The sequence below is a fragment of the Lissotriton vulgaris genome, chromosome 3_1, assembly GCF_964263255.1.
Source record: "Lissotriton vulgaris chromosome 3_1, aLisVul1.2, whole genome shotgun sequence".
NCBI classification, from domain to species: domain Eukaryota; kingdom Metazoa; phylum Chordata; class Amphibia; order Caudata; family Salamandridae; genus Lissotriton; species Lissotriton vulgaris.
The window spans coordinates 1647443210-1647469903 of NC_141689.1; the positions used below are offsets into that span (position 1 = coordinate 1647443210).

Here is a 26694-nt window from a genome sequence, read left to right on the forward strand (position 1 = left end):
GACCTGGCTGTTCGAGCAGTAGCGCCCCCCCCCCCCCCCAGCGCCTTGAGACCCTACGGGTATGTAGCGCGCTTTATAAGTGTCAATGATTGATATACACACACACACACATATATATATATATTATATGTATATATCTGCAAGTGATGTATTTGTGGAGTTAAAATTAGTAAATCTATACTTCCATATATAGACTACAATTCAATATTTTTGTCCTCCATATTTTGGCTACGATATTAAGGTATAACAATATTCCCCACACAATATTCCAGACTACAGCCATTTGGCTCTCTCCTTGGTCACTGTAACGTTTACTTAGTATCAAGCTCATCAATTACTTTAACATTTTTCTATTGAAACCTGTTGTAGATGGGGAATGAACCCATGCAAAACAACAACCATAATACACAATTCAGTACCCCTCCTTGCTTTTACTGTGTATCCTTCTGCTACATAACAAACAATTGTAAAATTGGACAAAGCATGCCCCTTCAGTCTCACCTATAGGACTCCGATTCCTGCTGATGTCTTTCTGTTCCAAAAAGACAATTGTCTTATAAGTCGAGGGGAATGGATGTTTTTCTTGGTAATCTCTCAAGCATCTCCTATGTCAAAAAGAAAAGAGTAGCATAAATACAACACATAGTATACTAGCATGCAGCAACTGCAACATATTTTTCCGTAATTAGTGGCATGTTTTCATTTAGGCTTTTTAGTCCTAAATGTAATGCCCTTGATGGCAGAATAGGGTGAGGGTAAAGATGCTCAATGTTTTTCAAACATAAGACAGACACATTCAGAGATTTGGGTTTCACATTTGGTTTTTTTCTGACTGCCGCAGTAGCAGTAGGTATACTCAAATACATCTAATTTTTCCACCATGCCCCTTAAAGTGTGTGGCACTGAGTATGACCTAAGACTTTGTAAGCCTTGGGCAGAAGACATTATTAAACAGAGACATCCTAAAGTATATTTATTTGCACCAGATTGTTTGTAAGCATCTAGTTACATGCACTGTACTTATACAATTTGCCTTCAATGTTTTAATATTTACTTCAATCAGAACATTTGTCGGTAAGCGCATATCTTAAAGTTTGTTCCAGTTACTTTTGAGGTAGTCCTGGAGCCATAAAAAAACTCAAGTGAAGCCAATCATATAATTAAACTGATGACCCCCCCCCAGGAAGTTGATTGTTCATAGTCTGAGGCTTTGACTCTCATACACGCCATTGTATGTGTTACCTCCTGGGTAATGTGTAGGATCTTTATTGGTGGTGGGATGTAGAACTGACTTTAAAAGCACAGGAAACATCACTTACCATTACCACCCTCACTAAATGATGTGGTGTTCCTTCTGCCACAAGAGCAGCAAAGATCGCAGGAACAGGTGAAGACTGCTGCTTAGACTACTTTAGTGGCCTTTACATAAATGTACCTGCCATCCTGAAAATGTTTTTGCTAGTAAGAAACATTGAGAAGTGAAATTTGTAAAAAGGATGGGCTAAAACACACACCTTCTCACTCAGAAAGACTTTGCAGCTAGACTAAAGTTTAAAATTGGATATTTAACTCTTAAAACTCTTAAAGTTTCCCACTGCATGCTAAAATCAGCAAATAGCAAATATGTACCCTCCAGAAATGCCTGCATTCAATGTACCAGACCAGTTAATCGACCACCTCAACAATGATTAGATAACATTCCAGTTTTTAGACATGTTTTGTCAAAGCAAGTTTGATCAAATTTAGTTTTTTTTTCTTCCTCTTTTCTATCCTCTCTGAAATGATTCCCAGCACCTAGCTGCAGGAAATGAGCATATAGAACAGCTATGATATAGCTCTTGCGGGGGAGGGGAATGGGATGGTTTACAAGTTTTCTAGTGGCTCATCTAACTCTTGTTTACCTTCCGGTTCTAGTTTTATTGCTTCCTAAATGATTGATGTGGCCGGAGACTGCCCTGTTGTTTCCTTCGAGGAATTTATAGCATAATGAAATATGTAGTGCAGTACTTAGAAACCAGTCAATGAATTAAATGAGTTATGGGCTCAAAGTCAGACCAGCAATGTGCAAAGGAACAGAGATGTGTAGGGGAAGACAGAAAGATGAGGAAAAACTCTGGGGCTTATGTAGAAGCCCCTATCGCCACGGGAACGTTACGTTCCCGTGGCGATAGGGTCCCTGCCTTATGTACAAGGCGGTACAAAAGGAGGTGGCGGTGATGAACGGAGCATCTGAACCAATCAAACACTTACACCCAGTCAACAGATCTGGGTTTAATCCATCACCGTTCTTTAGCCAACTCTGCCACCCCAGTTCAGACATGGCCATATGCAAATCAGTCTGACCCTGTGCCTCATGGGAACAGTCCAGCCAGAACTGCTAAGCCATGCCTTCCCTGGACTGGAAACAAGCTTCCTAGCACCGGTTTCTGGCATTACAGCCGTCTTCAGCCAGGCCTGCTTGACTCCAGTGGCAAAGTGAGCAAGGGACTCATGTCTGAGCATACCCTGCCAACTTATGGCGAACAAAGCGGTACAAAAGGGGGTGGTGATGGACAGAGCATCTGAACCAATCAAACACTCACACCCAGTCAACAGATCAGAGTTTAATCCATCACCGTTCTTTAGCCCACTCTGCCACCCCAACTCAGACATGGCCATATGCAAATCAGTCTGACCCTGTGCCTCATGAGAACAGTCCAGCCCGAACTGCCAAGCCATGCCTTCCCTGGACTGGAAACAAGCTTCCTAGCACCGGTTTATGGCATTACAGCCGTCTTCAGCCAGGCTTGCTTGAATCCAGTGGCAAAGTGAGCAAGGGACTCACGTCTGAGCCTACCCTGCCAACTTATGGCGAACAAAGTGGTACAAAAGGGGGTGGTGATGGATGGAGCATCTGAACCAATCAAACACTCACACCCAGTCAACAGATCTGGGTTTAATCCATCAACGTTCTTTAGCTCACTCTGTTACACCAGTTCAGACATGGCCTTATGCAATTCAGTCTGACCCTGTGCCTCATGGGAACAGTCCAGCCTGAACTGCCAAGCCATGCCTTCCCTGGATCGGAAACAAGCACCCAAGAGAGTATAATTTGTTTTATTGAGTATTGTATTACATTGAACTAATGGTATGTCATAATGTTGTCTACGGACATATCATCTCTTTTAGCTATATGTCAGAATGTTTTCTACAAAAATATCATCTGACATAAATATTGTGTTATAAATATAATATGCAAACATTTAGTCCCATTGCGTGTTAATTTTCTCTGGTGTGGAGCACAGAACTAAATTCAACCCACACTTCATCTCTCTGCATGTGTCTTTCTTGTAGACTCCTTGAGAGTTCATGGCTGTCACTGATCATTTTTACCCTCTATATTCACTCTCTGAAGCCCCTTGTGTGGTGATGTGGTTCTTGGCTCTGAGCTTGCTTTGATCACACACGTAGAACACTGAAATACTTTTGAGATGTGAAACATATCTACCACAATTAGGACCATACTTCATTTCAGTAAATGTATGTCTACAATTGGCAACTCAATAAGGTTTAAGTTGGACAAACAACATTTTGAAAGAATTGGGACAATACTGCCCCTGTTTAAAAGTATTTAAGCAAACCCTGGGGCATATTACCAAGCAATAGCGATAATTATCGCTATTGCTTGGTTAGAGACAAAAATTTACCGCAGCGCTGCGGCGATTTTTTACCGCAAATAAACCTTGGTATTACCAAGGTTTAACGCAAATGCGATAAAAATCGCCGCAAAGAATGAATATCGCTGAAGAGTCAGCGATATTCATGCATTACCGAGCTAATGCTCTTAGACATGTTATCCACCTCCCATTGGATAACATGGCTAAGAACTGCTCAGGGCAGGTGTTAGCTTTTGGAGATATTCGCGCTTAGCGCGAATATCTCCAAAAGTTGGTAATAGGAGATAGCGATGTTAGCGACTGTTTTCAGTCGCTAACATCTTGGCACGCCCACTTTGCATGTCATTAGTGATAAATATCACTGACATGCAAAGTGGGGCCCAAGATGGTCGCTATCTCCTACTAGCTGTCTCTAACTGGTGTTAGCGACAGCTAGGTAATAGGGAGATACTTTTATCTCCGCTTTCTTGGCTTTTAAAGCCAAAAAAGTGGAGATAAACCCCCTTCCTGTTTCTTACTGATGTCTACGGACATTTTTCGCTTTAAGTTTCACAGTTTAATAATATAGGGTGCACGTGGGATTCTGCACGGGTGTTTTCCATCTAAGGATAATGCAAGCATATTCCAGCTTCTTCCATCCAATAACCAGTTTCAGAGTTTAGATGTGCCTTTTCGCTGAGGATGAGTTTTGGGTAAGGTACTACACCTAGGGAAGCTGCCAAAATGGACTCAGTTGGGCAATCATAAACCAATGCATTTTCTGCCAAGCAGTCCAGCTGTACACAATGAGTTTCTAGAAGAACAGCATGTTCATTTTAAAGTCTTTTGTGTGATAAATAGGAAGAGAGTTACAAAAATGTAATGCAATGTAGCACAGCAACCATATTTGCCGCACTGTTGTGCATTGCATGAGAAGGAGAGAGCAGGAAAGCAATATATTTACTGATACATAGCATTTTCTTACTCTCTCCATAGCGTTGGCACAAGATCAGGCTGCTTAGCTGCATGCATGCATCTTTGCACCATAGTGCAAAGGTATCTGCTTCATAACTAGCATAGGTTTTTTTCTAGAAGATACCCTTCCAGTACACAACACTGTGCATAGACACACTTTGAACTTTTCTCAATCTGAATATGTGCTGTACAGCGCAGCACACATGTAAAGTCAGAAAATTGTGGATAAAGAAAAGCATTTCCGCAAGTTAATGCGTATGTCAAAGAAGCGTTATTTTTTGGTGCAAGCCCTGTTTACTATTGTTAATAGACTGGGTCTCATATTAGAGCCTATGGGTGGTTGTGTCAAAACCTATTCCTGGATGTGTGGGAACGCCCATGTTACCACACGTGTAACTCCCCCTAGCACATAGTAATGTAAAGCATCGTAAAGTACTGCTTTGCATTACCTTGAGATACGTTTCCAGTGCAAAATAAGATTCGTGCTGGAAATTACATTAAAAATAAACATTCTGAAATGGATTGCATCTTTTTGGTGATGCAAAACTGGTGCAACATTTTAGCAAATCTGCCCCATGTGTGTTACATTATCTAGAAAGAGACACGTTTCTCCTTTAAGTTAAGCCACAATTCTCTTCCATTCTCTGTGCTCTGCAGAACATAAGCTTATCTGTGTTTTCCTCTGGGTAAAGAGCCTTAGATTCTCCGGGTTTATGGGCAAACATTTGTATCCACAGAAGCACCCAAACGTTTTGAAAAACTAAACAAGTACCCCCCTGCATTTCTACCAAAATAATGGTCTTTTACAAACACAAGAAATTGGATAGCCCCCATATCGATGTTCATATTTGTGGATCAGGTTTTCTACTTTCACTTGCAATCAGCTTTATATGCCTTTAATTTTTTTTTTTTTAGAACTGCTTAGTACTAGCCATTAAAATTAGTTATACTTACTAAGATGTTATCTCAAAATTGACCTATTCAGTGAGATTTTAAGCTTAATGGAATTTCCTTAAGCACATGCAGAACATTTTCAAGGCTTATCAAAGATTTCTCCTTTATCCCCCATCCACCCCATCTTCTGTGAACCCTTAGCAGCCAAGAGCACAAGACCACAGCAAAGTTGATGAGAGTGGTGGCTTTTGTTGTGCAGTTGCTCTTATGAATCTGTTGTTTGAGTATAAACTCCATCAGTGCTTCCTTTTTAAAAACTAAAGTGACAAAGAAAACAAGAACTTAAAAAACACTCTTAAAGTATTAAGCAGGCACGACCCGTGCAGGGCGTTCTACTGGGGCTGTGACGTCAGGCAGGGGAGGGTCAGGGTGGGGAGGTTGTGAAATGCGGTATATAGACTATTAGAGGTAAGTACCCAAAAAAATGACTAAAACGAATTTCGTTGCCCACGCTGCATCGCCAAATGTGATGCAGCGTGGGCAACGAAATTCATTTTATTCATTTTTTTCTGTACTTACCTCTAATGGTCCATATCCCGCATTTTACAACCCCCCACCCTGACCCTCCCCTGCCTGATGTCACCGCCCCAGTATAACGCCCTGCACGGGCCGTGCCTGGTATTAAGTATGTAGATACTGCGTAATCTGTTATGTTCGTGTTACATTCTGTATGTGAGTCTGCCTATCCTTCACTTTTGCTGTATTTAGAGAAGGATTTTAAATTGTGTATTATTATTTCAATTTGTTTTAAATTGGGACGTATTTACAGTGTTGAACAGGAACTGAAAATGCATTCGGCAACCAAGGGGACTCGGAGCTGAGCAGCAGCAGTTCTTGCCCTCTCAGCACACCTGTTGCAAGGTAAGTGATTGGGCTGGTTCTAGACTCTACTCTACAGGCCTTCCTGCCTCCTCTCTCCTTCCACAGCCCTTACGTTAAAGGTCACATGATTTATATCAATAGTAGTTGTATTGGCCCTAGGTCTTAGGGCTTGGGCTCAGGTTGAGTCTCAGAGCTAGGGAGTCTGTTAGTTGTAAAGCTTAAGGCTTGGGCTTCCATTGTTTTCTAGGGCTTCGCATTTATTGGTTCTAGGGTTTAGGGCTTGGTGTCCTATTGGTAAATAAGACAAGTGTTCCCATTGGCACAAGTTACCTGATCAATAGGGAAATTTAAGCAGAGGGTTTAGGGCACCCAGTATGGGCATTCAGGTACAGGATATCAGGTAAAGGGTGCTGGCTGTTTGAGTCTGTGTGGGCCTGGAATGGACCTATTGCTAGAAACTCTCCTTCTTCACCTTTAAAACCACTTTCCCTAAGAACTATAGGGCTTATTTACAAGTCCCTTGCGCCGCCAGTGCGTCACTTTTAATATTGGAAAAAGTGACGTACCGGCGGCACAAGGGGCTTGTAAATAAGCCCCTATCTATCTTAACCCCTTCGCTGCGGCGGCTATTCCGCCGCATCGCTAAGGGGGAGGCGGGGCCGCGGCGGCGGTCCCATGCTCGTGACGGAACCGCTCTGTCACGGCCCGCGGGTGAGCTGTGCTTGTGACGGGACGGTTCCGTCACGGCCCCGCCCGCTCTTCAGAATGTCAGCGCAGGCGCGGAATTTGCGCAGCGCAGGCGCGGTGAGCGGGCCGTGACGGAACCTTTCCTTCACCAGCACAGCCCACCCGAGGCTCGTGACGGAACGGTTCCGTCACGGGCATGGCAGGGGTTAAATACATGCCTCATAAACATTCATCTAGTGACTATAATTACTACAGAACCACCCACATCAATCATATTACATAATCAGCAATAAAACCAACTGCTACACCTACAGTAAACAAAAGACTTTTGCTAGAAACTCAACCCAAACATCCGACAAAAACAATGTCACTTGCCAGAAGGAAACTAAAAATCAAGGGATGGCACAAATGTATGATAACTACATCACCTCATCACACCTTCCCTTAGAACTCCCCTCACGCCATTCAGACAACCAAGCAACACAGCAGCTACAATACCAGTGCTTTCCACGAAAAAGCCACAAACACTTCAAATCTCAAAATTCTCCAAGCCAACCACCTCCCGTCCACCCAAGCTTCAACCACACTATCCCAACCTATCCACACCAGTGTCTCATTTGCCTCTGTTTCTCCTCCAATACAAGAGCACCCATCCTTCTCAAAGCAGCATGATATGAAGACCTCAAGAGGAAAGTAACTGAAAACTAAAATACTTACTATTGAATGCAAAATCTATGAAGAAAAATCCCTCAAACATTCTTGATCTACTCTCAGAAGTCACACCAGACGTCATCTTCATTACGGAATTATAACTCAGTGAATAATTTGCACCCATATGTGACAAAGCCACAGCACCTGCATTTGGCATTAACAACAATATGTGTAATGGCAGAATAGGAGGATCCCTAGCAAACATACATAACAAAAACCATACCATGGCCAGCCATCACCTTGATGATAAGCTGTCAACCCACTCCATATTTCATCTATGCCCTTCTCTTCCACCACCCGACAATGCAAACTTTAACAATGTCCTACTAGGTACAATGACCAATCCCCATCTGAACCACCCACCAATATATTGTATATTTGGAGCCTCATTTACAATACTTTGCTGTAGAGCAGCAACACAATCCTTCTGGCAGCCAAAGGCCAATGAAGAGGGTAGGAATGAACCATATAAATCAGATCTGGTGTATTCCTGACCTCTTTCCCTGTGCTGGCTCTCAATTGGCTTCTATGTGCCAACACAGGCACGCTGGCACCAGTGATGTTTCATCCCTTCCTGCACAAAACCAATCAATGGAGGTGATTTCCTCTTTCTATGTGCAGAATGAAGGACGCATAGAAGGAGGAAAAACCGAGCCTCCCCTAACCCACCCCTGGAGAGGCGTAGGCTTTTGATGCATATCCAGGTGTACAGTTTGTTGTAAATCTGGGAATGTTTCAAATGCCATGGATTTTACATGGGAACACGCACCGTAACACTCATGGCACGGCTCCCCATCGTAGTACGAGGCAATGCAGCCACTTGCGCTGCACTGCCTCACTCCATTTCTACAAGGCCATGAAAATTCACGCTCTAACTTTATTGGACATTGGAATTAATATCTTGTCTTGTGTATGTTGGATTTGTTTCTATTTTGGTCTAGTTTTGATCAGGTAATCAGGCAAATAGTGGCTATTTTTCTAAACTGGTGTGACATACTTTTATAGTATTTTCTCAGTTTTACTGTGTGTGCGTATACAAATACTTTACATATTGCCCCAGAATATAAGCCAGACTGCTCTTACCAACCTACCAAGGGGGTGAGTACATGTTATTCTCTGTGAGTAACTTTCATACACTGGGTAGAGTGAGGGGCCCCACTTGGACAGGGTGCAAACAACTGCCAACTAGTGTCCCCGTTTCTAACATCCATCATATGCCTTCTACTATTTAACCTACAGCTAACATCCTTACTAAACTAGATATAATCATTCAATCACACCTGCTATAGCTATTCAGGTGACACTCAAGTCATTTTCAAAATGGATGGCTTGGAAGACCGATACAACTGAAAACTTGATGACGGACTTTGGTAAATCTCAAAACTGCAGTGACAGAGATCATGACCTACAGAGAGTGGCAACATTATTAGTCTACTCCCATTTAAAGCAAGGAACTCAAGGCCCCTCTATCAACATCAGTAGAAATTATAAATCCTATGGTGACCATGGACACAGACCTATCCTTGATATCAAATGCTAAATATGTCACAGAGTTTTTTCCTACAAAATAAAAACACTGCATCATATCTCCCCTTAACTTGTAAACCAACCAAAAATACAAACTATTCTCATGCTTATAATCACTTGATTATTCCACCAGCCTATACTTTGGCACATTCAAATTAATCATACACAAAGCACAACTAATCCAAAATGCAGTTACAAAACTCCTTCTCTGCATTCCCTCAAGAGAACGCATGGCTCCAGTCTTACAGTCACTCCATTGGCTACCTATAGCAAGAAGGACAATGTTCAATTCACTCTACATTTTCGACAGAGCCTCTCAATGAAAAGAACCACTACACCTACAAGTCATACAAACAAAATATGACATTGCAATTCAAGCTTGCACCATGGATCCTCATATCACCTTAGCATACAAAGTGCTTAGGAGGCAATGCTTTCTCATTACAAGCCACCAAGCACTAGAACTCTGTACCAGCAAATATTTGAAGCATTCAGGAGCATATCAATTTCAGAAGACAGTTTTCAAGGTAACAACATGACCCCACAACCCTGGGATATATCCCAGAAAGATAATCACAATCTTCAAGTAAATTCTACAATCTACAGTCTACAGATATGGAACAACCCATCCAGTACACTACTTGTTATATCCAGGTAAACTAAGAAGGGCTGACCTATTATTAGCCTCAATATTATATAGAAGTTTCAAATCTGGCTTTCACTAATACTCAAATGATAATACTCAGAGGCCATTAGCCGAAAATAGCTTAATCCTCTTACATTCACATATAACATATTTGCTATGGGTCTTATCACCCAGTACTGTATGAGCCAATAAACAAGACATCAACAACTGAGTAGGTATTAAATAACTGAAAAGACCCCTCACATTTTCCTTGCCAACTGGAAAATTTCAATGTAGTCCATCACAACCAGTCCCAACAAGGGCTACTCTAGTATAACTTCTTTACATCTCACAATGACATTTCAGATATGGGATGACAGTAGCAAAGCTCATCGTTGCAGATATCCACAGCATTGCTCTATCCAACCATTTCTGCTCAGGACCAAAACACTTTAACCATTATATCAGGTTGGACAACCAAATGCAGTAACCGGTTAAGTAGACTATAAGCATAAGAAATATCATAGAGGGTCCTATGGGATGCTCAAAGCTGCCAGCTTACTGAACTCATAAAATAAGTGCTGATTGTTTAGCACTTCTTCATCAACCACACCGTTAAGTGTTGCATTTTATTACAGGAAAACTGGTCATCAGGCACAACATGGAAAAATATTCATCCCAAAAGTTCGTGTGAGATGAATATTGTGTCAAAAATGTCTTCATTATACAAATATCTAGCAACAACATATAGAAAGTACGTTTACAGTTATTTAGTATCTAATAGTGGTATTAAATATATCTCTTATATAATATATATTACTTTAATAGAGTTGTATTAAATATGAATTTATAATATATTACATATATTAACTTTAGGTTATAATATTATAAATATAATTGTGTAAATGTTTGAGATATCGTTTTTAATTTGAATGTGCAATTACATATTTTATATTTAATTAGTAATGTATAGTTTAATATTAGGTTGTTGAAGTTCTATGGGCTTTGGGTGGGAAGTTATTTCAATTATACATTGTTTTTATTTTTACATTTAATTAAATATCTCATTGGTGTTTAATTATGCAAATCAATTAATTAAATAATTATTATGTTAATTCATTTAGTGTATTGTATAATCTTTATTTATGTTTAGTTAGATTATTAATGCATATGTTAGTTGTGTTTTGTGTTTGTAGTGGAATAGGCTGGTAAGTTCTTTTAATTAAAACATTTTTAATCAATGTATTCATTTATACAGTTAATTGATAAATAATTATGTTACGTTTTTATGTAGTTAATGTTTGTGGTTTTTTTTGTTATTCAATCAATTGTCAGTTGATTGATTACAGTATTTATACATTGTTTTTTATGCATTTTGGATGTATCCTTAGTTCTGCTTTATTTGTTTATTTAGTTAATATCAGAATGTTAATATTTTGTATTTATTATTAGTTATAATATTCATTGGAGTTGGTGTTTTTTGTGTATTATGAAGTGATTTGTTTAAGTTTGTATACAAAATATCTTTTTGTATTTGCTCCCTTTTGTTGTGTTATTTATGTTTATTTTACACTTCATTTGGAGATATAGTATATAGGAGAGGTTTGGTATTTTGATAATGTTTTAATAACTGTATTTTGCTATGTATTTAAATATTTGTTTAAAAATGGCATGGATTTGGAATTCTATATCTATCACTTCCTAAGCACAACACTTTCCATGTTTGTACTTATGTTGGAGCAGGAATTGTAATTGTAATCCCTCCAAAGTATAATACATTCCCTGATTATGCTTACATTGGAGTTGGAATAGTGATTTAAACCCACCCAAAGTCCAAATCTTTCCCTACTGTTGTTTAGATTGAAGTGGGAATAGTACATTTAGGGCCAGATGTACAAAGCTTTTTTCCGGCCTCAAATGGCCTGATACATAGAATCTGGCCATTTGAAAACATAAAAATGCTTTTGTAAATGTACAAGCACCAAATTGCGATTCGGTAACTTGTTACCGAAACACAACTGATGTTTGTGACCCAAATCCAAATTGGGTGTGTTTGGATTGTACCGAATTGGTATCTAGAAGGACTGAATTCCAATCATAAACATTAATAATGTACTGACTACAGATATATAGTGGTAATGAGAAGGGGTCCCATAGGGATCCCTTCCCCTTTGTGGAAGAAGAAAACTGTTTGTTTAAGAGGAGGCTGTGGTTCACGGGACCACTGCCTCTTCTTAAACAAAAAAAAAAAAGAAAGTAACTATTCTTATTATGTGGTCCCATTTCCTTTAAGGGAAACAGGCTGCATTTTTTTTAAAAGTCCTCTTTATTAAAAAGGAATCACAGACATAGTGTGCTGCTGATCTCAGCAGGCCACCATCCCTGTGTTGGTTGTGATTCCTTGTGAGTGGCAAACTGCAACCTACCTCATTAATATTCATGAGGTAGGTCAATTTGCATCCCACTAGGGATTGCTACATTGCGTTTAAAATTGAAGTGGAAATACTGAATCAAAACCCACCAAAGCCCAATACTTTCCCTGATTTTACATATTTTGGAATTGGAGCAGAATAGTAAATCTAACCCCTACAAAGCCCAACACAGTCCCGTTTTTTTCTTACATTGGAGTAGGAATAGTAAATCTAACCACTCCAAAGTCCTTTGCTTTCCCCACTGTTGTGGAGATTGGAGTGGGAATAGTAAATCTAAATCCTCCAAAGTCCAGCACTATCACTGCTTTTTATTACGTTTGAGTGGGAATAGTAAATGTAACCCCATCTAAAAATCAAGACTTTCCCTGCTATTGTTGGAGTTGGCGTTGAAAAAATAAATGTAACTCTTCCAATCTGCAACAGTTTTCTTTAATTTGCTTAAACTAGAGTTAGATTTTTTTAATCTGAGTCCTTTCAAATTGAACTCTTTTGCTTGTACTGTTTATCAGTCACTGTTGTGATTTTTTATATATTATGTGGCAATGCTTGAATTTTTTTCTAATTTAACTTTGATTTTAGTAATATTAATGTTATGTTTCAATTAATAGTTATATTTGTTATTTTTCCTATATGTTTAATAATTTAAATGTTTGAGTTATTATTAACATTAATAATTTATTTTTTAAATTGTTTTAATATTTTTTCATTTTTAATGTATATAGATATAGCATTTATTTATTTCTCAGTATTAATTAAAACTATTTTTTCAATTCATTTACATGTTTGCATAAGTTTACAAATATGTTTGTGTTAAATATGTGTTACTAAACCATTAGCTTTAAATAATTGTTACCATATTTAATTCAATGTATTATGTCTCTTTCTCTCTCTCTCTCGCTCTCTCTCTCTCTCTCTCTCTCTCTCTCTCTCTCTCTCTCTCTCTTTATATATAAATATACATATATATATATCTCCAACACACAGGTCAGCCCACAAGTTGAAATAGAGCCACACGAAGTTTAATCGGCACATTGGGAATTTGCATCCATTTCACCGCTTGCCAGCAGATGCAAAAACACTGGCAGTCTTTCAATAATCATCTGCCTTTCTTCAGAGGCATAGGTAGGGAGAGTATGGAGCAGCTTATTTTCGCGCTCTTAAGTAGTTATTACCCACACCTGCCACAGTGGGCGTGGCGTTGCGCATAGCCTTCTGGACAATGCAGTGCGCTGAAAGTCCTCCCCGAGTGGGGTAGCTTCACAAGTCTCACAATTTTGTACCAACTGATAAAGTTCCAAGTGAAAAGAAAGATCACCAATGGTGCAGTCTGCCTTGCTTTCGGCAGTGAAACAGTGCCACAAACACACACCATCCTGTTATGGCGCTGCTTGTCTTCGTCCCATAGTTGCAGGCAGCCTCTCACAGCCTGCACAGGACCCGCCTCCAAGCAGTGGGCAATACTTCCCAGCTGGGCAACAGCCGTCAATATCTCCAACACACAGGTCAGCCCACAAGTTGAAATAGAGCCACACGAAGTTTAATCGGCACATTGGGAATTTGCATCCATTTCACCGCTTGCCAGCAGATGCAAAAACACTGGCAGTCTTTCAATAATCGTCTGCCTTACTTCAGAGGCATAGGTAGGGAGAGTATGGAGCAGCTTATTTTCACACACTTAAGTAGTTATTACCCACACCTGCAACAGTGGGCGTGGCGTTGCGCAAAGCCTTCTGGACAATGCAGTGCGCTGAAAGTCCTCCCCGAGTGGGGTAGCTTCACAAGTCTCACAATTTTGTACCAACTGATAAAGTTCCAAGTGGAAAGAAAGATCACCAATGGTGCAGTCTGCCTCGCTTTCGGCAGTGAAACAGTGCCATAAACACACACCATCCTGTTATGGCGCTGCTTGTCTTCGTCCCATAGTTGCAGGCAGCCTCTCACAGCCTGCACAGACCCGCCTCCAAGCAGTGGGCAATACTTCCCGGCTAGGCAACAGCCGTCAATATCTCTAACACACAGGTCAGCCCACAAGTTGAAATAGAGCCAGACGAAGTTTAATCGGCACATTGGGAATTTGCATCCATTTCACCGCTTGCCAGCAGATGCAAAAACACTGGCAGTCTTTCAATAATCGTCTGCCTACATGTATATATATATACTAGCAGCCCGCCCCGGCGTTGCCCGGGGCAGAAGGGGGCTGGGGGCAGCATCGCAGCAGGAGATGCGCAGCAGAGCGGCCCGGAGTAGCAGAGCGCACTTACAGTGTTTCCTTGCTCCGGTTTTGTTGGTCCTGGCCGCTTCTCCCCACGCTCGTGTCTGCTGTTTCCCCCGACGTCCCGAATTAGAGGAAAAGGATTCCGAGCACTCATGGCCCCCGCCCGTCCCTCGGTGCGCACCCGCAACTCTTGTCCGCTGTTTCCCCCGACATCCCGACTTTGAAAGGCTTGCGAGCACTCATGGCCCCCGCCCGTCCCTCCGCCCGTCCCTCGGTGCGCACCTGTGGCTGCTTCACTTACCTCAGCCGCTGCTCCTCCCCGCGCTGCTGTGTTTACTGCTCCACTGCTCCTCCGCTTCTCACCGCTCCTCACCGCTTGTCCGCAGCTCGCCACTCCTCCCCGCCTGTCCGCAGCTCCTCCCCGCGCTCATGTCCACCGCTTTTCCTCTTGCTCCTGAACGCCGCTCCTCCCCGCGCTCCCGATGTCATCACGCACGTCGCGGCCGGCGCTACTTGCAAGGGACTACTGTTTTCTATTCCTAAAATTTTTAAAGAACGTATATTTTTTATGTTCATATAGCCTATGTCCTTCTGCTTGCCCTGAGGTTTTCAAAGATGTCTTGGGTGTTTGGATTGGTGGTGTACTTTTCGAGTTTACCTGGCTCAAAGGACACAGTTCTCTCTTTATAATAGTATTATAGATATATATCCCACAAAAATTAAGTCACAGCACTCCTCTCTGTGATTTAGATTAGTTTATTCCAAAAACGTGTATTTCTCCTACGAGTTTCGAACCGTAGTTCCTGATCACAGCAATATGTTACATACTGCTGTGATCAGGAACTATGGTTCAAAATGCATAGGAGAAAGACACGTTTTTGAAATCTAAATCACCGAGAGGAGTGCCGTGACTTTATTTTTGTGGAAAATAATTAAGCATGGGTTGAAAATTCCTTCCGGTCCCGGAATTAGCGGATTTTCTGCAATTTCGTGATCCGCGAATCTCGAGAAATCGCAGTAAAATCCACAAATCAGCGGGACGAATTTTCAGCCAAGCACTTACAGGGTTACAGCAACAGGTGCAAAAGTTGAAGCTAATTTTTTGTAACCTTTTACAAAAGGGTTACAAAGAAATTAACTTCAACTTGGGCACCTGCTGCTGTAAGCCTGTAAGTGCTTCCTGACGCCTCGTTGCCGACTTGCAACTATTCTCTGACCCTGCTCTGACCCTTGAAGCAGGGTCGGAGAATAGTTACAAGTAGGCAATGAGGCGCCTGTCACGAAAATTAAACCTCAACAGGAAGCATTGACAGATATAAAAACAAGCATTTGCAATGCAATAGGTCTCGCATTAGGAACGTTTGAGCTATTGGTCTTGTAAATGACAATGTTTTTATTTATGTGTTGGTTTTGAAAATAGCTAAATTAATAGCTTTGTCATTTACAATGCCAATAGTTATAACTTTCGCAAATGTGACACCTATAGCATTTATAATGCAATATGTTTTGTATTTAAGTGACTTAGATGTATTGATATTACAAATTACAATGGCTTTTACGTTTTTTAAATAATTAATACTTAAATAAAAGTGATTTTAATTTATAATGGCAATAGCTTAAACTTTTGTACATAACTTTTGTGAAGATTATGTTCAATGTATTTTATTGTGACGAAAATCCAAGAACAGCAGTGAAATATTAACATCTTTTTGTGAAATTTGTAATAAAGCTTGAAACATTGAGAGAACATATTTGAACCAGTTGTTGTTGAATGGTTGCGCAGATTGATGCTGGGGTGGCGCTGAGTGGTGATGTGGTGGTGCTGAGTGGTGCTGTGGTGATGCTGAGTGGTGCTGTGGTGGTGCTGAGTGATACTGGGATGGTGCTGAGTGATGCTGGGGTGGTGCTGAGTGGTGCTGTGGTGGTGCTGAGTGATGCTGTGGTGGTGCTGAGTGATGCTGTGGTGGTGCTGAGTGGTGCTGTGGTGGTGCTGAGTGATAATGCGGTGGTGCTGAGTGATGCTGTTGTGGTGCTGAGTGATGCTGTGGTGGCGCTGAGTGGTGCTGTGGTGATGCTGAGTGGTGCTGTGGTGATGCTGAGTGATGCTGTGGTGGTGCTGAGTGATGCTGTGGTAGTGCTGACTTGTGCTGTGGTGGTGCTGAGTGATAATGTGGTGGCGCTGAGTGATGCTGTGGTGGCGCTGAGTGATGCTGTGGTGGCGCTGAGTGGTGCTGTGGTGGTGCTGATTGGTGCTATAGTGGTGCTGAGTGATGCTGTGGTGGTGCTGAGTGGTGCTGTGGGGGTGCTGAGTGATGCTGTGGTGGTGCTGAGTGATGCTGTGGTGGTGCTAAGTGATGCTGTGGTGGCACTGAGTGGTGCTGTGGTGGTGCTGAGTGGTTCTGTGGTGGTGCTGAGTGATGCTGTGGTGGTGCTGAGTGGTGCTGTGGTGGTTCTGAGTGATAATGTGGTGGTGCTGAGTGATAATGTGGTGGTGCTGAGTGATGCTGGGGTAGCGCTGAGTGATAATAGGGTGATGCAGAGGGCAGAAAGGCATAAAAGCAGTGTAACAAAGGGCAGAAGGGCAGAAAGACAAGGGGAAAACGAGTCTAACAGAGGGCAGAAGGGCACAAAAAACGAGTCTAACAGGGGGCAGAAAGGCACAAAAACGAGCCTAACAGAGGCCAGAAAGGCACAAAAAACGAGTCTAACAGAGGGCAGAAGGGCAGAAAAACAAGAGAGTAACAGAGGGCATGAGGGCACAAAAAACGAGTCTAAATAGGGCAGAAGGGCAGAAAAACAAGGGAAAAATGAGTAACAGAGGGCAGAAGGGCACAAAAAAAGAGTCTCACAGGGGCCAGAAGGGCAGAAAAACAAGGGAAAAACGAGTCTAACAGAGAGCAGAAGGGCACAAAAAACGAGTCTAACAGGGGGCAGAATGAATACCGCCCTGCGTGTTTGTCCACGAATATGCCACAGTTTTGTGCAATACCTCTAATCAACTGGAGTACTTTCTACTGTCTACTCAGTAAGTGGTCTCTCGTTGGCTAAATGTATTGGGGCTGATTTACAATAACTGGTGCATCCCCAGGGATGCGCCAGTTATTGTGCGCCGCAGCTCCGCCACCCATGGTGCGCTGCACTTATAATGCGGTGCGCCATGTGGCAAAAACGGCACAGATGCGTGACTATTCATGCCCCCGAGTTTTGCGCTTTGCTGTTAGGTGTATCCTTATCTAGGTCTCTGGTTAATTTCTTTGGGTGATTTATTTCGCATTATGATCATGCCTGATTTCTCCCGTTTTATCCCTCCAAAGAAATTAACAAGAGACCTAGATAAGGATACACCTAACAGCAAAGCCTAAAACAGGGGGGCATGAATAGTTACCACACAAACAACATAAACATTAGGCCCTACGTTTACCAACAGGCCTAGGGGCGTAGGAAATACAGTCACGGTAACCAAGTGACTTCCTGTTACACAAGAAACCACCTTTTTTTCACTGTTTATTTAATCACTTGACAAACAAACACTTTGTAACACTAAGCTTCGTGAGAAAGCGGCATGGGCCGCGAAACGCGTCGAGCAGGATGCTGGCTTAATCTCGAAATATGAAATAAATATGATAAATGAGATTGGACTACTGGTCATCTGTGAAAAGCTGGGAGTGTGCAAGATATTCTGCATGTCAGAAAACGGAATTGATATATATATATACTAGCAGCCCGTCCCGACGTTGTCCGGGTATGAATTGCTGCCGGCCAGTAGTATATTGTTTTGTAGGATTTCGATTTGATAGCATTTCTTATCTGTGACAGGCCTGTGAAACGCTCTGATTCACAGTGCACTGCTGATGCGCTTAAGAGTGCGCGTTCAGTAGTGTGTGAACTCGAGTTTCCCTACTTTATTTTTCCTTGCAATATTATATAGCGCGAACTCGACAACATGGCATGAGCACAATTTACATTACAGAAGAACAGATTCATTTGTGGTAGGCACGGGGAGACAAAGCGATTTGCCTGGAATCACAGGATGTTGAGCTGATGCTGAGATTCGAACGTAGCTCCCCAGCTCTAAAGTTCACAATTCTAGAACTTGTGGCGGGAGGTGTGTCGAAAAGTGTATGTTGGTGCTGGCTATCAATGAGAGAGACCTGTGCATTTTTCCAATCGGTGGTGAAAAAATATCAGTATGTTGCTGGAGATGTCGGCCGCCGGGCCACCAATGTACTTACCGGGGGAGGGTAAACACCCATTATTCCGCAACTTTCTTTCCGCATACCATCACTCCGCATACTTTCATTACGAAAGTACCATGACTCTGCAATGCCATTATAACGCATGGCATTACATTTTATATGTTTTTACCACGCATACATTTACAACGAAATTCGTTGTAAATGCATGAATGGTAAAAGCATGTTTTTTTTAATGTTTGGATAAGGTAAGTATGGATATGGGGTATATGTTTTGGGGTACTGAGGTATATGTTTTCGGGTGTTTGGGTATTTTAAGGGTTCCGATATAGTTTTGTGTTATGGGGTACAGGGGTAGTTTTAGGGTTTAGGGATAGGTATGGGTTTGGGGGTACAGAGGTATTTTTAGAGTTCAGGGCTAGGTTTGGGTTTTGGGGTCTAGGGGTATTTTTAAGGTTCAGGGGTAGGTTTGGGTTTTGGGGTACAGGGTTATTTTAAGGGTTCAGGGCTAGGTTTGGGTTTTGGGGTACAGGGGTATTTTTAGGGTTCAGGACTAGGTTTGGGTTTTAGGGTACAGAGGTATTTTAGGGTTATGGGGTAGGTTTGGGTTTTGGGGTACAGAGTTATTTTTATGGTTCAGGGCTAGGTTTGGGTTTTGGGGTACAGGGGTATTTTTAGGGTTCAGGGGTAGGTTTGGGTTTTGGGGTAAGGTGTATTTTAAGGGTTCAGGGCTAGGTTTGGGTTTTGGGGTACAGGGGTATTTTAGGGTTCAGGGGTAGGTTTGGGTTTTGAGGTACAGGGGTATTTTTAGGGTTCGGGCTAGGTTTGGGTTTTGGGGTATAGGGGTAGTTTTAGGGTTCAGGGGTAAGTTTAGGTTTTGAGGTACAGGGGTATTTATAGGGTTCGGGCTAGGTTTGGGTTTTGGGGTACAGGGCTATTTTTAGGGTTTTGGGAAAGGTTTGGGTTTTGGGGTACAGAGTATATTTATAGGATTAAGATGGGTTAGTGTTTAAGGGTGTTGGGGTATTTTAAGAAGTTAAGGTGGGTTATGATTATGGGGTGCAGGGGTATTTAAAGGAAGCAGGGTGGACACCTGGAGCTGGAATGTACAGAACCTGGGAAGAAAAAACAATGAAATATTGGGCACAACGCTCACTTTTTTTTCCAGTAATCCCGCGCCCGCACATGCCCACGCCCCCAGCACATGCCCACAGCACACGATATGAGACATGGCATGAAGGGCGGAATGTACCACGCGCCCCCAGCGTTGTCACGCCCCCAGCACACGCCCACAGCACAACGCAGACACGCCCACAAGGGACTACTTTGCTGGCACGGTTCTTTTACCTTTTAAATGTTTATGGTGGGCATCTGTATAGCCTATGTCCTTCTGCTGCAACTGCCCTCTCCAACGCTGTACTGGGTGTTGTGATTGGTGCTGTGGTTCCTGAGATTACCCGCCTCAAAGGTTTGGGCTCTCTCTTCATTATATTAGTATATATATACATATATATATATATATATATATATATATATATATATATATATATATATATATATATATATATATATATATATATATATATATATATATATATATATATATATATATATACTACTATTATAAAGAGAGAACACAAACTTTTTGGCAAGGTAAACTCGGGAACCACAGCGCCAATCCACACACCCAATACATTGTTGTAATCCTCAGGGTGTGCAGATGGACATAGGCTATAGAAAATAAAAAAAAACGTAAATTTAAAAATATAACTTAAAAAAAAGTAGTGCCCTGAAAGTAGCGCCGACCGCGCCGCTGACGGCCACGACGTAGCGCTGGCCGCAATGTACGTGATGACGAGGAGGAGCGGCGGTGAAGTGAGGAGCTCGGGGAGGAGCGGCGGCTCAGGTAAGGCTCTGGGACACCGGATGGGAGGGAGCCGGTGCAGGAGGTTGGCCCGGAACAACTACTGTAAGGCTCAGGGTCTGGGGGCAGCACTTCAGGGACACGGGACGGGAGGGAGCCGGTGCGGGAGGTTGGCCCGAAACAACTGCGGTAAGGCTCAGGGTCTGGGGGCAGCATTTCAGGCTTGCGTGCACTCCTGCCCCGGAACCCGCCCGCCACAACATTGTCCGGGACACAGACAATGTCTTGGCGGGCAGGGGCCAGGGCGGGAGTGCACGCAAGCCTGAAATGCTTCCCCCAGCCCCCTTCTGCTCCAGGCAACGCTGGGGCGGGCTGCTAGTATATATATATATATATTACCTACTGGCGATAGCCAGTAGGTATATATAGTTAGGATTTTTTCTCTATGGAACTTTTGAAAATTCTATGGCTAATAACTTTGGCGTTTGTGGACGGAATTGGCTGAAATTTTCAGGAAAATGGCACATTTTGTTTCTAAGCAGCCCTTGAAAATTTGGGGGGGGTTCGTCAAGGGGGGGCCGAGAAAAAAGGGGGGTCCCAAAACACGTTTTTCCCATGTTAATTTCCATAGGGCGGTTGGCCTCACTTTTAGCCCGAACGGCTGAATGGATTTCCACGAAACTTGGCAAAATTGTAGGGACTGTTAGCCCGATGTGCCTTTGCTAGGTCTCAATATATGTGCTTCAGTGAATTTTGAGAAATTAACATTTAAAACAAGATATATATCTGTAACAGCGCTCCGGGCAGCGCTCCGGTTCGCGAACTTTTCGCGTATCGGAACTTTGCGAAGCGAAGCTGATTGGCTCTCCGGTGTCTGTCAACATTCTAAACAGTCCGGAGCGGCCGCCATCTTGTCTCTCGGTAGGATCGAGAGACAAGAGTAGGCCAAAACAAAGGGGGAAATGAAGGAAAGGGGGCAAGGTAGACCCCTTCTGACCCCCTAGGATTGATGAGGGGGATATTATCGAGCCACGCCGGGCCCAAAAAAAAAAAAAAAAAATTCCGATTTTTTCGCCGTAGAGACGCGTCTTGGTACGCGAACCGGGCAGCTAACCGGGCAGCTAACCGGGAAGCTAACCGGCAGTGTAACGGAGTCTGAGGAGTAGCTGATTGGCTGTCAACATTGTAAACAGTCCGGAGCGGCCGCCATCTTGTCTCTTGGTAGGATCGAGAGACAAGAGGAGGCCAAAACAAAGGGGGAAATGAAGGAAAGAGGGCAAGGTAGACCCCTTCTGACCCCCTAGGATTGATGAGGGGGATATTATAAAGCCACGCGGGGCCAAAAAAAAAAAAAAAAAAATCCAATTTTTTCGCCGTAGAGACGCGTCTTGGTACGGATCGTGGGAAGCTAACCAGCAGTGTAACGGGAGTCTGAGGAGAAGCTGATTGGCTGTTATCATTGTAAACAGTCTGGAGCGGCCGCCATCTTGTCTCTCTGTGGGATCGAGAGACAAGAGGTGGAAAAAAAAAGGTGTAAATGAATGAAAGGGGTAAGGCAGACCCCTCCTGAACCCCTAGGATTGATGAGGGGGCTATTAAAGTTCCCTGGGGGGTGAAAAAAAAAATTGCGATTTTTCGCGGTAAAGGTGCTTCCTGGTACGTTAACCGGGCAGCTAACCGGCAGCGTAACGGGAGTCCGACATATTGTGTTTTTTAAACGTTTGTGATATGTGCACGTGTGGATTTTGTCTAATTAAGGTTAAAAAAATATATATATATCTTTAAGCGTGTTCTGGCGCGCTTACGTTTTGGGTTTGGTTTGCGCTGCAGAGACGATACGTCACGGTTATGCGATGCATCATGAGGCGTCTCACGGGCTACGTGATACGTCACTTAATAAAGAATATATTTTACAGCTATAGATATTAGCTTTTAAAAAACCAATGAAATTCACAGAAAAAACCATAGGTTATAGACCATATATAGTTAGGAATTTGCATTTACAAAACCTTGAAAATTCACTGAAAAAACCATAGGTTATAGACCATATATAGTTAGGGATTAGCATTTAAAAAACCTTATTTTATTTGCACAAAACCATTGAAATTCCATATATAGTTAGTTGCACTAACTATATATCGCGGACCCGCAATCCACTGCTAATGATGTCACATATTACATCATTCATGACATGGTCAGTGACATCACTGATGACATCACTGATGACATCTCAAATGACATCACTGATGACATCACTGATGATATCTCAAATGACATCACTGATGACATCACTGACATCTCATTTGACATTACTGATTACATCACTGATGATATCATTTATGTGATAATACATCTTCAGACTCTAATATAACCTTAGATACACTCAGTGTAAACAGGCACTCACAGACTGTCACACATCCATGGAGTTACTCACACACCTAGTCAGTCATGCAAAGAATGAATCACATCTCCATTTCCTCAACTATACAGTTATACACACCTTACTTATTCAAACATATACTAACACATATTTACTCTCTTATACAATCCTTGATACAAGTTCACAATGATTCATACAGCCACTCTCACATTCACTGGATCTTATGTTCAGTTATTTATATATGTCAACTCTCACATGGAGTGTGTTTTACATATGTACTTACTTTGACATGTAGAACTGAGATATCCATTCACTCACCAATATACTCATGCACACAGTCAACTGTCCATACAGCTGTTTCTACATGCACTTTTGAACCCATACACCTAGGGAATCAACTGCTCACACATCTATGCACAGAGTTATACACCTCCCAGCCACCCACACACATACTCAGTCTCCCATACAAATACTTGGGCAACCATTCAATAACCCATATAGTTACTGATATAGCTACTGATTTAAACATGCAGCAGTTTACAGAAGAACATAAATAATGATTGCCAAATTAAGACACTTTAATCACTAACCCATGCACTCAGTGAGACACATTTAATCATTCTCTCATACAGTCAGTCATGCACCTACTAAATCCTTCATCCAGACACTTATACATCCACTCATTCTTCGATATGTAAGACATATTTTAACTTTACAGAAACATACAGTCACTGGGTGTTGTCATCAGTGATGTCATCAGTGATGTCATTTGAGATGTCATCAGTGATGTCATCAGTGATGTCACTGACCATGTCATGAATGATGTAATATGTGACATCATTAGCAGTGGATTGCGGGTCCGCGATATATAGTTAGTGCAACTAACTATATATGGAATTTCAATGGTTTTGTGCAAATAAAATAAGGTTTTTTAAATGCTAATCCCTAACTATATATGGTCTATAACCTATGGTTTTTTCAGTGAATATATATATATATACATATATGTATATATATATATATACATATATATATATACATATATATATATATATATATATACATATATATATACATATATATATATATATAAATGTATGTTACTTTCATTTTAGTTTTATTATTATGTGTTATTTTAATTTTGTAAATATGTTACTTGTGTTGCTCTATATTAAAAACGTGATATTTTTACAATTTTTGCCAATATCGTGTTACTCAATATTTTTTACACAATAATATGGTAGTTTACATACAAAGGATGTAACTCAGCATATTTGTACAAGATGTTGTTGACTTAATGTTCTTCTGTCACAATATGGTTGTTCACAATATTTCGTTTATCCGCTCGTGGAAGCACTTCCCACAGAGGGTCAAAAACAAAGACAACACACTCCCACCTAGACCCTACATGGAGCTTGCTGCCGTTGTTGGCAAGCTCTTCAGTGCCCCACATACAGGTATGCAATACTAATAAATACACCGACATGTGATTCAGTTCCTTAATGCAAAAACGCAAAGTAAGTTAAAACCTTCACGAGATTGCACTATACCTTTACAGTGTGATTAAAGCACCCACAATGCGGCTGCTCGCTGGTCTATTATTTTCTATATGTTTCCACCAATCAGAACCCCATCTAAGTAAACAGATTGATCTAAAATCAAAATATCAAAATATCATTCGATAAGTATGACAATTGCATTTTGAACCCTCAACAATCACACCTTACCTTAACTAAACATTGGTGCATTACTGAACACACTAGAACGCATAAAAGTATGTTATGAAAAACATTAGAAAACACAAACAAGTAAACCTAATTCTTAATTATGTCTCTTCCAAAACCTTTTTTTTCATTATCACTGGAAATGAGGTAACGCAGGAAAGTTATGAATACAATTAACCTTGGACCTGAAATATATATATCTTCCACTGCCATACATGTGTCATTCATCAATAACTGTGCTCCTCTCCCATCCATTACGCAGCATAATGTGCTGTAACATCTTCACATTAGAATGCATAGCCTTGACTCATGGCTGACTCTACAGCTACATTTTTAATGGCACTTCATTCTCTTTTGCTTTTCATCATTATTCGTGCTCGGAACAGAGCTGGCGCTCAAGTACACAAAGCGGTACACTCTGCACTCTGCAAGCAGGTCAACTCTTCTAGTCACACGTAGGCACTGCGGCCTTCAACGCCAGCAGTTTCCTGGCACCGCCTCTCTATTTCAAAAGATAATCTTTGCAGGAGCCTGAGCAACAATTATGAATAAGAATTGAACAACAAAAACACCCTGCTGGGGTAAGTGAATACAAACCCACAGGTGTTTTGCCTAAGTTAGTCTGATTCAGGTAGAAAACGCCTGTGAGGGCATTCTCTGCCAGGCCTTGATATAATTAATATGCAACATCTAACAACTTGAGGCATTAATACAATGATATTTGGCATAAAAATTAAATTCTCTGCACCAGATTGATCAATATGTGATGCAGCGCAACGCAGCAAGACAACTTGTTGTGCTGCACTGCGTCAAATGGAGAGAGCAGGAATGCACTGCATTTACTAACATAGGGCGCATTACTGCTCTCTTTCTGCACTGGTGCACTGTGTGCTGCCCAGGGCCAACGCAGGCACCCTTGAGCCATGGTGCAAGAGTGTCTGCATTCCAGGCAGGATTGTTTTTGTGCAGGAAGCAACACCTTCCTGCAAAAAAACAATCATTAGAGCCGTTTTAACCCCTCCCCTGCTGGTGACGGAACCACTCCGTCATCAGCCGCGGTCGCGATGTGCTGATGACGGAGCGGTTCTGTCACGGTCCGCTCGGCATGCTTGCGCGGCTCGGATTCCGCGCCTGCACTGAGCGTTCTATTGAGCGGGCGGGGCCGTGACGGAACCGCTCCGTCATGAGCACAGCGCAACCGCGGCTGGTGACGGAGCGGTTCCGTCACCAGCACGGGCCCGCCGCGGCCCCCGCACCCTTAGCACTGCGGGGGAATAGCCGCCGCAGTGAAGGGGATCATATTTCTAAGTGTGCACTTACAAAGCGGAAACAATGAGGAGATTGTCTGGAAGGCATAACATGTTGATGCAAATCTGGGCATGCACCAAAATACATGGGTGTATGCATGAGAACACTCCCTCCCCACCCATTTAACGCCTCCCTGGGGCAGAGTGCCGCAAGGCAGTGAGGTGCACTGTCTTGTGTTACTGTAGATTTACCAACCCACGCAGTGCCAGGCTTTATGTGGCAAGGTAAATGTGATTTGAGAATTGTGTTGCTCTTGCATCACCTTGCGTGACCAAACAGCAACACTATCCTTTGCTAAATCTGGCCCTCAGAGTTTACCATCTCGATAACAATGTACTGTGTTTTATTCAATGACTATTGAAATTATTTCGGTCATTTGCAAAATGATTCAGTAAATTGGAAACATCCCTTTATTAAGCATCCCAGTTACTAACTCTGCAAACTTCACACCAGCTGCAGATTTACATGAGCTGCTCCCTGTAAGAAGAAATTATTTGTGCCATTTTCCCTTTTTACTTCATCATTTAGGGGCAGATTTACAAGAAAGTGCGCCACCATTAGAAACCCTTGCGCCACTATGGATGCGCGGGATTTACAATACGGTGCACCATGACGCAAGGTTTGACAGATGAGTCAGAAATA

The 26694-nt window shown here is 42.1% G+C and overlaps 1 long non-coding RNA gene across 1 annotated transcript in view; it reads right to left on the reverse strand.

Annotated features, from left to right (window-relative positions):
• Positions 1 to 500: 500 nt before the first annotated feature.
• Positions 501 to 26694, reverse strand: part of LOC147728304 (uncharacterized) — a 573046-nt gene continuing 546852 nt past the window's right edge. Inside the window, exon 3 of the long non-coding RNA XR_015309371.1 lies at positions 501 to 605. This is a non-coding gene — a long non-coding RNA (uncharacterized LOC147728304). The remainder of the gene's footprint in view (positions 606 to 26694) is intronic.